We start from the raw sequence: 15721 nt of genomic DNA on the forward strand, positions 1-15721 counted from the left end.
ATTAGCCTCTTCCCCTGTGCAGGACAGACCAGGCAGTGATGGGTGCTCTCCTGCAGAAAAGGAGTGCAGCACAGGAGGGGCTCTAATAGGATAACTCCCCCATTAACGCAGGGGAGCTGCCTTTCAGAGATGCTATCACTCCAAGCCTATGTCTCCATCATGCCTGCCTGTGTCGCCATGCAATACAAGAAATGCTGCATATATCTATCTTTCAATCAGGGAACATATGGTGTATGTCAAATCTGCCAAGGGGAACACATTAAAATGGAGCAAAATTAGCTTCACTGTAAATCTTAGATATTACAAATAAAAAAGCAAAGTAGTTTAGGTGGTAAGTGGCTGCAGACCTTTCTTCATATCTGGGTTCATGCCATTCTAATACTCACTATGTTTACAGTACAAGCATCTGTGCAGAGTTGCTAAGCACTTAAGGAATTGTGCATTTAACAGGGAAAATGTTTTCTTAAAGTAAACATAATTGTCATGGTGACTGTTTTTTTTTTTTTCTAAGGCAACTGACAGCATTCATAAAACTTCACACGATGCCATTGTAGCCCCCATTTTAAAAAATATGATGTAATCGGTGTCTAATTTGGTGTGTTTACTCTTCACTAGCATTCAGCGAGGATCTGTTTTTGCCAGACGAACCAAACTGCTAAAAAGGGGGGGGGGCTACTTTGATTGTGCAGTGAGAGAGAGAGAAAGTAGGAGAAACTGTTAAATCCAATTTACCATATCAGCATAACAAATGAAAAATACACCTTTTCTTGCCAGATATGTGAACTTGTTTTTCTTAATGTTGGACAGGTTCTTTGCTTTTTGAATGTGGTACCCGCTTTGACTGAATAAGGCCGGCACTCAGTGTATGAAGAATGAGTGCCTCCGGACACCTTGAGTGGATAACCATATGCTGTCACAGTAGACCAGACGCGCCTCATATTGGGAGCTCTGTTGAACTGGGAATTGTGTGGGAGGTGGGGAGTGGGGGTGGAGGGGCACAGGGGACTTGTGAGAGTTTTGAGAGGTACAAATCAAGGATTTAACTGCTCTTGCTCCGTCCAACTCAGACTGGTATAGACCAATGTTCGATTTGGGGTTGTTGTTTTTTTTTGCTGTTGTTGTCTTTTATTGGGCTGTCAGTGGCTCGCAAATTACTGACATGAACAGTAAGGAGAAGAATCAAGAAATCGTAAAGTACAGAGTCATGTGGTGGCTATGATGGTCTTTGAATAAAGAGAAAGAGTGAGAAAAAGTGTGAGGGAGAATCTAGGAGGAGACAGAGAATCGGAGGAAGGCAGATTTTGCACCAGCACCACGGCTCTTTATTGGGCCCACTCATTAAATCAAAGGCAGATGTTCATTCCCTTCGACCTAACCACATCAGCTGTCGCTTTCCTTGTTTCCTCCAGCCTCCTCAATTTTTTCTCAAAAGGGAAAAACCAAAACTAACTATCAGTAAACATGCAGACTCCTCAGATTCCATGAATGTCAAGCAGCACAGGCAACAAGTCAGTCGGCATCCGTTTGTATATAGCTGGGAAACCCCGCTCTGGTTCTGACGCAGGGGCTGAGTCTAGCACGCTAGTTTGCGGGGGGAGTGTTATTATGGTTTAACATGCCAGAAGTTCTCCCTCATCATGAAACAAACCCACCAGTCTGTCAAACAACTGTTGACTTCCTAGGAAAGCATTTCATTTGCTGCTGAAGTCCTGTTTGTGATCGGTGGAAAAGAATCACTTTTTTGTGAATAATCAACGCAACTGAGCAAAATACAAACGCGCCTTTGTAATTCAAAGCGAGCAGGCAGCAGTGTGCTGGAGTTAAGGATTTGCAACTTGGAAATGTGTCATTCTAAAGGAAAGAAAATAGATCTCACAGGCATTTGACAGCAGAGTGACGCTGCTCTATTAGAGGTGAACCGAAAAAACACAGCAAACTCTTTCACTGGTCCATTTCTGCTTTAAGTTTCATAGGAGATACATCGCGTTCCCTTTCATTACTTAGACTGTACATGAAAATGAAACATTTCAGAGTGATGCATATTCAACCCTTGCTTGCCTTAATGGTGCCCAATCAGTTCCACCAGGTCCTTTCCAATGGGGTAGGCGGCCTCTACCCCTGATTACACTGAATTGTGGGTATTTCCTGCCTCTAAGCCTTGCATATGGATTGAGTAAGGCAGTGGCTGAGGGACTACTGTTTCTCTCCACTACATCTTCCTTTCTTTCTCTCTCACTTTTTTTTTCAACGGGAAAAGCAAAACACTTTTGTTTTTTCTGGCTCTGCTGTCAAAATACTGAGCTGGGCCTTGGCTCAGTGTCTGCTTGCATGTAGCCAAGGAAAATCCCATGAGACAAGTGTGGCTAAATGCAGTTTAATCCACATGATCACTATCCGTCTGCAGGACTCAGCCACACCTATTGCTGACCTATTGCTATGAGGCACATTTCTAGCCAGCATTTTTCCCAGTTTCGGATATCGATGTTTTCAGTACACCCAAAGTAAAAAGTTGATATGATTAAGTCAGTCCCACCATATGTCTGTGGTCTTTTTTGTCAAAAAAAAGAGAAAAGATGCATTTCCCACTCAAAAGAAAATTATAATATAATCATGAAATACAACCTTCTGGCGCAAATGCCATGGTAGGACCAATAAGCGACTATTCTTGGAATTTACCAGTTATTGTATTAGCAGCACACATATGTAAGGCAAACCTGGAGGAAAATGGTGTCTGCATAAAGGAAAGGAGTGAGATTTAAGAATAGCACATCAGTGGAATCATATTATATCCAAGGAGAGTCAATAAGGTAACCACTCTCTGGAATTCCTTATGACATTTTTAACCTTCAAGTACATTATTTCTTCCAAATGTGGTTTCTACTAGAAGCCAAAAAGACTCAAGGCAAGGTGATAATTCAAATAGGGTAACATATCTCCTCCCTGAGCTGGTGAAGTTTCATCTCTATATGATGAAACTTTGCCAGCTTTGGAAAAGTTTAAGAGATCCTTGTTTAATTTGAAAAGGATGTCTCATCAATAATCAAGGAGTAAATGGGGAGGGAGAAGATTTGGCATTTGTTGCTAGTTTACTTTATGACATATTAAAAAGAATCCGCACATACCAAATATTTGTACCAAACAGTTTTGGAGGATTTCCCCTGACTGCAAGTTTCCCTTACTTTATGTTCTTCCACTGGACCGCTGCTTTGTAAGCTCTTTCTGTGGAAGATTCTGGCATTTGATGCCAGTGCTTGTATGTTTGCCTTGAATGTTTTTTTGGAACAGACAGCTCATTATTTGGCACTGTGCTTTCAAACCCCGGGCACGCGTCTTCTCAAATAACACCTCTGATAGAAGGCAGATTGAACTGCGCTTTTTTTTGCATACTAGCAGGGGTATTTGATTTGGCAAATGAACAGCTTTTACATCGAAGCCATATCAGACACCAGAGCCATGAATCAAAGTATTTGGGTTGTTTATATATATATATTTTTTATATTTGGAGGCTGATCAAGTCCAACATATACAAATTCGCTGATGGCAATTAATTACTCTTTCTGGAGTACTTTTGCATGGGTGGTTGAAAAGCCTCTCCTCTAAAGGCACAATTTATGATCTGAAGCTGAAGCATGCAGGCTCAAAAAGGGAATTCGGTGATTGGATCTTTAATTTGAATAGTGACTACCATATATTAGCAGTACCCATAGAAACCATGCACCACATTCCTTAGTTTTAAAGCATAAAAATGCATTGCTGTCCTAAACTGTGCATAAATTGTTACTCTGTTCAGTTATTTATAAAAACTGCAGGGTTTGTTCCATAATCTGATTTTGGGAGATTTCCAAAAAAGCATTTTGTTGTTTCTTCCTTCTGTGAACTCACCCTGCCGTCCTGTGGCTAACAAAAGAGATAGTGTGACACCTACTGAATTACTGCTGGGCACAGTGTGATTGATTGACTTGTTGTCGGCCTGCCACGACCACTGGAATGCACCTCGTGTGAAAGGTAGGTGCCTCCAACAAACACACTGGCGCATACCTCCTCAGGTTACCTGGGTGGCACTCGGGGTACTATAAATTTCATTGTGTGCTTAAAGGAAGGATAATAAAGACAGAAAAACAAAAATCAAGAAAATGTGTGCTTTTCTTCAGGTGTAGGTTATTTCACTTTACCTGTAATCTGATAGGAGAATAATGCAAAACACCTGACCTCAAAATGAAATGCTGCATATAATGTAATAAAGTACATTGTCTGATTGGTTATGGTAATTCTTCATTTAGTCACAATAGACCTAACCTCAACCGCCTCGTGTCCAGTGAAATCACTTAAAACAGATGTGGCTGACGTGCGGTTCTAGATGGATCCATGAAAACTGTCTCACAAAAATGAGGTTGCACCAAAAAAACCCTCAAAAACGGGTCCTCAAATGTGCAGGAGAGTGCCCCCGTGAAGACAAAGCACGGGTGCATTGTTATATTTTACAGTCTTGCGTAAATCAAAAATTATAGAGGTGCTGAGAATAAAAAGCATCTGACATTTTTAGCGTGACAGTTCCGCCATTCCTGCGTTTAAGTGGCGGTGGGAGCTTTGTGGCGCTAGGCCGAGATCTCCTCCTGTTAAGTACACATCCTGTAAGCTTTGTCCCATGGCAGTGACCTGATCCAGCAGAAGGAAGCAACCAATCAGGAAGATATTAGATCAGCTCCAGGAAAAATTAATACAATTCTCTCAAGTCGGCCTCACCTACTGTACTTGGCCCTGAGATTCATACGCAAGACTGAAGGCGTTCACTTTATATGCTTTCATCAGAGTGACTCCATTAAACTCCCCTCTCTCCAGGTTCTAATGATCTATGGGCATCATGATATGCCTCTGGAAGGTGTTGTGTTCCTTACAGCTGATGTCCAGACAAGGGTGGTCTGTGCAACCGGATCCTTTGACATCACAGAGAACATGAAAACATGAAACATAGTTATTGATCACAGAGTCCACGCTAATCAAATAGCACCCTGGTTTGTTTGAAGTTAAAAATGGTTACAGTGGGTGTTTACCATTGCACTTCAGGACCCTCCAGCCGCACCCCTCTTAAACATACACAGACAGAAGTGTTATTTGTATTGTTAAATTTACATTAAGTCCATTTTAATTGCATCAACCCACTAAACAGATCTTACAATAATGGGCCTGACAGAGAAAATTGCAATCATCTGTGAAGAGCCTGTGGCGGTATAATGGACAAACCTGATTAATTTAATCTTGTTGCACTCCATTATAGCTGCACTTTATCATTTCAACAGATGGAGCACCAAGAAATTAAAAAATGCTCTCAAGGATATGTGGCACTCTCTCATCCACTCGCATCCCTTTATCTGAAGGTGTGTTGGCTGCTGTGCTAAAATGAAGGCCTGGACTGGAACCTTTGGATGAGTGCATTTTCAGACCCAAATGAGATTATGTGAACAGTCAATTGATGCAACAAATCATCAGAATTGTCTTGTGATGTATTGCTGAAGGCTGTTAGAGGCTGTCCATCCAATCATCTAGCTCAATTACTTGATATTATCAAAGTAGCAGAATGACAATCGCTTTACTATATGGAGGCTTTTCACGCAAGAATGAATGCCGCATTCATTCAGCTGCTGTTTCAAACTGAAACTGTTTTTATAGTGCAAGAAAAAACATATTCCTGATATTGCCAGTGAACTGGAATTTTGTAACACTCAATTAAAAGTGAAAACTGCAGCAACACAAACAGAATAAAGAGCAAATTTATTATTATTAATTTACATTACAGATGTTTCTAGAATTTATCCTAGTAGTTTATACAATAAAGTTGTTTTTTTTGTTATTGTTTTTTACAGGTGGCCTCCTTGGTATGTATTCTTGTTATAGTGTATACATCCTCTATAGATTACTCAGTTTGACTTGTTTTACAAGCCTTGAAAGGAACAATATCAGAAGAAAAGAGCATAAATCAGTTTGAAAAGAAATCCTCATAAACAGAATTTTTTGTTCTTATTTCCTCCTCGTCATCGTCTAAAACTATGCTATACTAAAATGCTAAAAAAGAAAAAAAAACCAGGAAGCATTCATACACACATTAACAGCCAAAAACCGATAACTAAACAATGGCTCCCGTAGGTGGCGCTCTAATTCATATCCAAAAATTGCGAGACATGAGGATTACTGTAACTACAAATAATCATATTATGACTCACCAGAGCAAATGTCATTTAAAAAAGTGGATTTTTTTTTTTCAAAAGGCAATTGAATGATTGTCTTTTCTGACTAATTATAAAACTATGCTATCAAACCAAAATGGTGGTGTGGGCTAATCTTACTGATAACAACTGCGGTTAAAATATATATATTAAATTATATGGCACCGACAAGTAACAGCCTCTTGTTGAAGCCAAAAGTGAAGTGAATTATACCCTGGGTAAGCTTTCCTCGTGCCTGCCACATTTGATACCAGCGAGCAGCGCTCGCGCACAGACGCATGCGGATGTCTTGCCAATTCACTGGAACCTTCCGACTCCGCTGCCATGAAAACGTTTAGCTTTAATGACGGACAATGATAAGCATTTTTACGTGATTGAAACCCCCTCCCTATTTTCCAGCCAGCAAAAGAAAGAAAAAAAAAGTTGACGGGCCAGCCGACTCTGGCGTTAATCTTTATGGACATGGATACTTGTTGCATGTGGTGACAGCGGCGGTACATAACAGCAAGGTAGGCAGCAGTCAAACCACTCGTTTCGCCTTTTCTCTTTGTTCTGTTGGCCATTTCTGCGCAGTTGTTCAGTATTTGTTTGACTTGTGTGGCGAATTTGACAGCGTGATATTGAGCCATTTCCAGAATGGGCGGGGACAGCGGGGTTACTTTCAGCGGGGCAGCCTCACAGTCCTCTGAATCACAGCGCTAGTCTAAGCTGCGGAAGGATCGGTGCTCAGTGAGAAACTAAAGCTCCCTAAACTGCGGCTTTTTCTTTTAGGGTGACTGTGAATCGGTTTGTTTATTTTAGTTACGTCATTGTAAACATTTTAATTGCAATTCAGTGTTTTGAAGTTTTCTTTAAATTTCTTTTATTTCAAGCGGTTTATCCTTCTGTAAAATTGACAATGCGTCAAAGAGTATGAACACTTTTGAACTTTCTTAATTGAATTTGTAAAAAAGCAGCACCAGGCCACATTTTGCAATAAAGAAGACCTATGCCTGCCCCTGCACTACACTGTGATTCATTACATGTGTCGACTCACCTCAATAACATATATAAAAACGTGTTTTTACACCCAGAAATGCAGTGATCTACGTACCAGTTGCGTAAGAGACATTTGTCAAAATATCATTTGCTCAAGTTGACAGGAGCTGTACCTGAGTTTCGCTCTCATCCATTCTGCCCCAGACTGCAGTCATTTTTCTGCTTAATTATTTCCCCCTTTTTTTAACCGTGCACCGCATTTGACAGTGATGGATAACAGGTTAAAAATGGACATTTTCTCCTCACTTAGTGTATGTTGGATTGGCTCAAGTATGCATGGTGTTCTTCCCTCAGACCAAAAGTCCTTGGAAAGATTGTGTGTCCCCCTCTGTTTTCCCCATTCCTGTATGATATAGTTTGTCTTCATTTTCTTCTGCTTCAGAGGTTTTGTGATGTATGGCTGAATCACATCAGCAAGACAGAAGTGTAGGTTATGTCAAAGTTATGCCATCACGATTCAAATTTTGCACTGGTAGGCCCTCTGCTAGCCCTGCACTGCTAATTAAGCAGCTCTCTGGACCTACTGTGTAAAGGCGGTGGTTCCCTGATTCCCACCAATCAGTGTCATGCGTGCAGGCTCTTGATGTTCATAATCAAGCTGAATTTCTTCACCAGTATCCTGAATTTTAGATGTTTTGTTGTATTTTAGCCTTCAGTGCACAGACATGAGCATCCATTTATTTCCAAACTTGGTTTTATTTTATTTTTATGGTTAAACATTAAACATTGTTAAACAGCATTAACATCATTTACGATGTGGTAAAAATGTTTGAACCAATACACAGTTAAACACTCAATATTTAGTTGAAGAAAAGCAGCAAATCCTCACATATGAAATAATAAAAAAGAAGTAGCATTTGGTATTTTTTGCTTCAAAATATCCTAAATAATTAAAACAATCAACCTGTTATCAAAATAGCTGTCATTCCTTTTGATTAATAGATTAATTGTTATAAGATTATTCTGTAATAGTCTTCTCATTCTGATTACGTCATTTGACAAAGCCACAGTTTAATGTTCCTTTCCGTGGACTGCCCTTCAGAAATATCATCTATTATAAGAGGGGTCTGGAATATGGTCAAAATCCACAACATTGTAAATGACATATTTATTGTGACTTGTGGTCAATACTTTTTATAGCTTTTTATATTTCATAGGGTGATCTCACATCCTCTGAATACCGTATTTTATGGACACATTTATTGAAATTGTGGAATATCTTGTTTTGTTTTGACCCAATTTCTTTTCTTTTCTGTTGTGTGTGTGTGTGTGTGTGTGTATCCTCAGTGGCCTGAGGTGGAACAGCTGCAACCCAAAGATCTGAGTTCAGAAATCCATCACTTTTCTTAAAGTGTGGCTGTGCAGTAGAAATACTGCAATGTATCATGTCTGCAGCAATGAGGAGAACAATTTTCATTCACACATGTACTAGATTCCCTACTGTACTGTACATATGCTTCACGTTTTCTTTAAGACTTGACTTCAGAGGAAAGTTCTCCAGTCTGTTCTCCTTACTTTTGAAGTTACATGCTCCTCCTATTACTGGGGCCATGCAGTCTCCCCCATGGTGTCCTTGGACAGCTCTTTGAGTGCCTGAAAATGTTGCGGACCATTAATTCTGGATTGTCTTCATCTGTTTGCATAATTTTTCCTCCGTAACCGTTTTCCTCCCCCATTTTCACAGTCTGTGCTCTCAGGTTTATATTATTCTCTTTTACAAATGTTTGAGGCTTCGGCAGATTTCAGTTTTATGTCATTTTTTTTTCAATACCACTGACAGTTGTTAAAGTTTTACATGAGTCTGTTTTATGGTATACAGCCTGTCAGCTGTGTACTGTACACAGTATGCTTTACAGCCTCTGTGCTGATGCTGACTGTTGAAACTCTTCACCTGCCAGCAGATAGGTTTACAGATATCTTCAACAATATTTTTTGTTCTTTTATTAAAAATTTCCAGAAACATGTAAAAGCGTGAGTGCAACAGAGCTGTCAGTAAACACACAAAAAAAAAAGAAAAAAAAGTGGGTGTTCTCTTTAACCTTATATATTTTCTATTTTTTTCTGTTAGACTAATTTGCTGTCAGGCGGGAGGTTGTTTTTGCAACTCAGGCAGACTCCAGAAATTAATTTATCCAAATAACCAAGTCCTCCTGGGCCGTGGAGGTTGGGACACTGAAATGGCCCTGGTAGGCAAAGCCGTCTTTTGAAGTCTGGAATGTTTTGGCTGACTTAGAGCAGGCGACTGGAGTGGAGGGATCATTTTCACTGACCCATGGGATTTTTAACCATTTTCATATACCAAGAACAAAACAAAGTGAGGAAAAATGCCTGAGCTGATTTGCATTGACTTTGCTATCAAAAACCAAGGGGAAAAAATTAAGGGAGACTGATTTAGCGGGGCAGTAGATTTTCCTTCTTTTTTTAAAAAAAAAGTCATTTCTGGAATATGCTGGCGATGGTGTATGTTACTTCATGGCTTAAAAAGTTTGACATATATTAAAAAAAAGAAAATGTAACTTAATGTGAGATGCCTGGTTGTCATGTTTCCATTCGTTCCATTCCTTTTCAAGACTACAGACTTTTTGCTGGTGGGATTGTTCTGTGATTTATTAAAAAAAACAAAAAACAGATCTAATAACAATCACCCTTATTAATGCATTACATTAGTGCTAATTAGGTGGTCATTTGGACCGAGGGCAGAACAAATACAGGGCACATCCTAATAATCCAAACACTTTAATTGTAAATAAATGTTCTCATTAAGAGCATGCACTGGCAGTAATTTATTATATCCATTATATAAAATCAGCAAAATAGTCACATTAATAAAATTAATTTCTGTTTTTATACTCTATCCTATTAAAGACTTTAATAACAGCACCTAAATGGTATGCTTTTATTTAACAAGCCCAAGAAAAGGGAAGTGCAGTAAACCAAGCGGCGTGGAGTAAAGGGGCACTTGAGTTTCCAGAGTAATAAATAATTCACAGGTCCTGTGTGATGAGCTGCTGAGGACAGAAATCCCTAATGACAGCTTTTTATAACCTATGACTCAGCTCCCCATTATGCTTCTGACATCCCTACATAGACCACATCCCCTCTGCTTGCCCAGTGCTCACTCTTCTCTCGCCCTCCGCTGCTTCGTCTACTGCACTGACTAAAAGGAGTTATATTACACACTACTATGTGCAGTCACTTAATGAAAAAAACTGAAATGGGAAAACATATAAATTTTTTTAGAGGCTAAATGTATGTAATTCATATAGCACATCCTAATGAAATTGTTAGCATTTAATTTATTTTACTTTATGTTGAAAATGTTTTTTGTTTGTGTTTTGGGGTTTTTTGTTCTTTCCCATATGCGCTGGAGTCACTTGCTAACTTCTTGAAGTGTAATGTAACCCGTATTAGTCAACTGGCCTAATTAAATCTGTATGTGTATATTTTAATGTTGTAACAGTTATTTGTTTGTGCTCACAGGAAGAGAGAAAAAAGTATCTTTGTTGAATCAATATCTGCCTGTCTTGCTAGCTTTTTACTGAAATAGTTTGTCAAAGGATTTTAGTAAAAACAGCAGTTTTACTTGGAAATGTGTCCAAGTTCATGCGTGATTATTCATTTCTTTCTTGTACTTTGCTGCCGTAGGTGAATGCTGGAAGAACTAAACTCAATACCCATTGCTACTGCTTTGTATGTGTGAGGTAAGAACCTGAATAATTGAGTTTCTCCAGTCCAACTTAGGTCTGTGACTTAAAGTGCTGCAGTGTGTGATTGGCATAATGGCACCATACCCCCCCAGGTAAGGTCAGTGCGAGCAACATCTGGCTCTATTGTGCATAATGCAGCTCCCAGTATGAAAGGCAAGGCCTCATATGGTTTTGGTTGATATCATTATTGTTATCATTTCCAAACTCCAGTTCTCACTAAGAATAGGTGGTTAATTTTAGATGCAAAATAAAAAAAATCCAATTACTCAGACCTGCTTGCAGTTGTCCCCAGAGTTAGTGCATGGAAATAAATCTGGTGGCCTTGATTAAGTACCTGACAATAGAGTTAGCACAGTGCTAGTAGTTTATAGTAACACAGCGGACATGGGCAATTAAGCCCACCAAGTAATTTACAGTACTGCTTGCAGGTGGTGACCAGGTACGAGCTGGGGACCACCTCAGTAACAAATTAGATCATATAGGCAAGGAGAGTAGAGGCTCTGTAGGACTGCCAAATAAAGTAAAGCAATCAAAGATTTTAAAAAGCTTGGCACGTATTTCAAATTTGTTATGATTTTGGTTTCTTTTTTTAAAGGAACAACATAGGGCACTGGGGGTTTTTTTGTCTGTGATTTTCTGGAGAATGAATGATCACTTTTATACGTTGTTGATCTTTTTACGTCAACGTGGACTGTTCTCCTCTCACTGCTGCCTATTAATTATGAAATACTGTAGGCCTTTCCCATTTAATTTTACTGCTTCTTCCTGCTGAACTCGGTGTGAAAGGCTGCTGTTCTTAAATAGGTGTATAAAAGTAGGAGCGGAGCGTTTCCCGAGTACCAGCTCTCCCCACAGCATTATGTCATCAGAGTCAAAAAGGCACAGCTAAAGAAAAATAGCTTGTTTCACACATAATAGACACCTTAACACGTGGAGCAAATGGAGCGCGTACAGGGCTACTTTTCTTTCTGGTCACAGGACAGACAGTGGCCGCCTTGATAAGAAAAGCATGTTTGAATGCATCAAATTTAACACTGCAGAAAGACGTGAATTTTGGAAAAAATAATATAAATTAAAAAAAAAAATTGTCCTCTAGGTGAATTTGTTCAGTGATGCCTTTCTCATTGTACTGTACTCTGTGTACTCTATGTAACAGTGTTGAAAACAGTGCCCTCTTCTGCCTGCTTGCCAGTGTCTGTGCTGTTTGTCCCCAAACTGTATGACTTGCTGTATTCCACAGTGCTGAGATGCACTCTGTGTGGCACCTTATCTGTCGTTTATCAACCTTTTGTAGAGGTAATGACTAGGCTGTTCAGCCTTGGAAAAACTTTGACTACGTTGAGCTCTACTGTCAGCATCCTGGCCTTAGTGCGTATGATGGCCCTGCTCCCTGTAAGTGTCCACTGCTGGGCTGGTTTCCTCAGTAAGGCCATTTCACTTAACAGTCCTGTGCAGCTAATCCAGTTCCCCCATGGCCCCTCTTATACTTTAGGTGTTTCATAAAACCCTCATAGTTGTATTTTTGTAGTATTTTGTGTAGTATTTTCGCAGCAGGAATAAAGTAGTAATAAAAAAAACTTAGTTTTTTTTTTAAAGCAGCTAAGTGATTTGCCTCTATTTTTATTTATATCTTTTAAACCTTTATAAATACATGTACATGTTTATTGCCAGTCATACCAAGCACAGTGGTTGGTGAGTAGCTTTGAAGGATGGACCATCTATTTTCATTTATGACCAACACCCTGCAAATAGTCTTAACAGCTAATTGGCATAAACTCCAATGATGTGAGCAGAACCCCAGCACCAGCAGCTGTGTGTGGTCCACAAATGCTTGCACAGCTATTTTAGAACCCCAGTCCAAAAGAAATATACAGTGTGTTCATGCTTCGCTTGCAGTGCAACTCAGAACATTTTGCCTTTTCTCCAAGCAGAGAAAAGTCTTATTTCTGTAATCTTCTTTAATATTGATATTTAAAGCATTCATCATGCAAGTAAGCATCAGATATATTTTTTAATGTGCATGCTCTCTTTGTAAATAAAAAAAAAAAATCCTGAATAGTCTTATAATAATAATTGATACTTTTAATGGAACATTTCCAAAGGTATGGGTTTGTTGGCTATGTTGCGGGGCTACTGAGCAATAATTAGCATTTTGGCTGCTGATGTTTAATCTCTTATTAGCCTTCAGGTGACATGAAACAGCATCGGCTTCATTCTAGTGTTTGCCATTCAGACGCAGGTTGAGTGACAGCCACAGAACAGCACGTCTCTTATGTAAACCTTCCCTCTACTGCCACGAAATTAGAGTGCCTGTTGCTACACACTGCTGCCTCCTGCTTCTGCACAAATGAGAAGTAAGCACTGTGGTTCAGAAGTTCACATTTTGGATGCATGCCGGAACTACTTAAAACCAGTGACGTTTTCAGGGAACAGGTGGTCCGGGTGACATAATTCTGGCTTACTGTTATGATCCCTAGAAATTAGGCCCTGATACGCTGCCAGAAGGGTTATTACGCTGTCATTTTCTATAAGTTTTAGTGTATCTGTCTTGTTATTAATGGAAAAATATATGAATGCAAAGATATTGATACAAAATACTTCTTTGCAACTGCTTATATGCTTAAAGATATTAAATATCGCTACAGATAATTTGCGTACATGTCAGACATTAACACCCATCTTTTACATGTCTCAAAGCTTGGCTAAGAAAGCTATTTATTCTCATCCACTGTTAGCTACTGGCACATATGCGTTAGAGTGGAATGCCATTCAGAATGCAGAAAATATATTTAGTTCTTGCCAACAGACAGCAAAAGGCACCAGTGGGTCTAGCCCCTGTGTGAGAACAGTTATTTCTGTCACAGTATGGACTTTCAATTACTGTAATCCGCTCCTTAAAGAACATTGATATGATTGATAAGATGTGAATTTCAGCACATATTGTAAGTCAATGGTGTCTACAATCATAATGTAATGATTTGCAAATCATTTAAACTCTAGTATATTTAATTAATAGAATAAAGGCTATGTGTCATATACTGAAACTGAGATTTTTTTAAAATACATGTGCTGTTGTTGCAAAACAGTGCATTTAGGTGCAGCCCTCGCCACTTTTATGCAGACATAGTGGGTGCAAGAGAGAGAGAGAAAGAATAAAATAAAACAGAATAAAACATATCTCCCTGAGCTCGACAGGTGGGTTGCTGGGCCTGCATTTCAGAAAAACTTGGAAAAGAGGCATGTTTAACATTGTTTTGCATCGCTGCTTCTCTCAGCATTGTCTATTAACTACATCTACGTGTTCAGGAGCTGTAGTTGCTGTAGCTTTGAAAGCTATAGCCTTTCTTCCTTCATACAGGATTCCAGCTGCTTTACATTTCAAAGGATCATTTTTTGTAGTTTTTTATTTCATCATCTGCCCGATGTTTTCTCTGGATTACACGTCTAATCTTCAGGCATGTCAATTTAGACTTAACCCAGACAATTTTACAATGGAACCATGCAATATGTATTGAATGGGTTTGGCAGTGTCTTGCTAAAATGCGCAAGGTCTTGCAAAAAACATTGCCTGGTTGACACTAAACCACTCTTTATTGCTTTAATGGTGCCTTCACAGATATGTGGTTACCCACGTGCACTAATGCACTACCATATTATCACAGTTACTTTGCATTTATTACAAAACAGATGTTCCCTGTTTGTTTTGTCTCAGTCCATCTTAAAGAAGCTCAGACCCACAGAATGCAGCAACATTTCTTGATTTTATTTCTGCGTTTCTTTTTTAATTTGCCTCACACAGTTTTAACTTGGAATGAACTGTGTTCACTGGCAATGTTTTTAGTTATGACATTTATCACCGGTTGGAATTTTTATGTTCTGTTTTTAATTTTTATTTATTTATTTTTTATTAAATAGAGGATTTAGATCATTTAATTTGGTAGTGTTTATTTATTTTCGGATGCAAGGTTGGCAAACTTTTATTTTTACATGATGGTTATCCGTTACACTGGCTTCTTGGGTGTTAGTCTAGGATATTGTGGAGTGAATATTTTGGGACATTAGAGCGTATTGTACCCTTTGGCTTTGTTGCTATCTGCATGCCTGCTTTTGGTTTGATACAAAATGACTGCATTAGAGAGATTTTAACAGTCTGACAGATCTAAGTTATTATTTTGAGTTTCTATAAGCCCATTAATAGGTAGGCACTTATGGACGGTGGAAATACCCCACAGCTGCAGTCTGGCTGTTGCTCCATATGTTTCCCCCAGAAGAGCCTCAAACTTCAGTGTTGCACAGACATGTGTCCAGCAAACAGTAATACAAAGAGAAACAGATGTCTTGTTTTTAGTCACAATCAAATTAATAGAAAACATAGTTAGAAGTCAGCTAGTATTTTCCATGCAGATGTGTAGTAATCCTTAATGTTTAATTTATTATTGATATGCATGTTTACATGTAACTCCATGGTGTTACATGTAAACATTTTATTTCAGGACACACTGTGAGGTCTGATAATTGGAGGTTTTATCTAAAACCAAGTCTACCAACAAAGTCAGGTGATTCAACAAGGGTTAAATGAGAACAACGCCCTGATAAGTGAATTACTTTCCTGGTATGAACACACAACAGTAATGTTCAAAAGCCCTCTGTTTATATTAGGAAACTATTGACCAGCTCAGCCAAACACTACCTATCCTGTTTAATTGGTAAGTAATTCCTGCAAAGTTGTCTTATACAAACAGTACAGAGCAGTGT

At 39.0% G+C, this 15721-nt stretch overlaps 1 protein-coding gene across 1 annotated transcript in view; it reads left to right on the top strand.

Moving 5' to 3' along the window:
* Positions 1–6516: 6516 nt before the first annotated feature.
* The window catches only part of eya1 (EYA transcriptional coactivator and phosphatase 1), a 62758-nt gene continuing 53553 nt past the window's right edge, over positions 6517–15721 (top strand). Inside the window, exon 1 of the mRNA XM_084939217.1 lies at positions 6517–6730. The gene's annotated coding sequence lies outside the window, so the exon portion shown is untranslated. The remainder of the gene's footprint in view (positions 6731–15721) is intronic.

Source organism: Perissodus microlepis, chromosome 9, assembly GCF_051167445.1.
Source record: "Perissodus microlepis isolate ML-2025 ecotype Zambia chromosome 9, ASM5116744v1, whole genome shotgun sequence".
NCBI lineage: Eukaryota > Metazoa > Chordata > Actinopteri > Cichliformes > Cichlidae > Perissodus > Perissodus microlepis.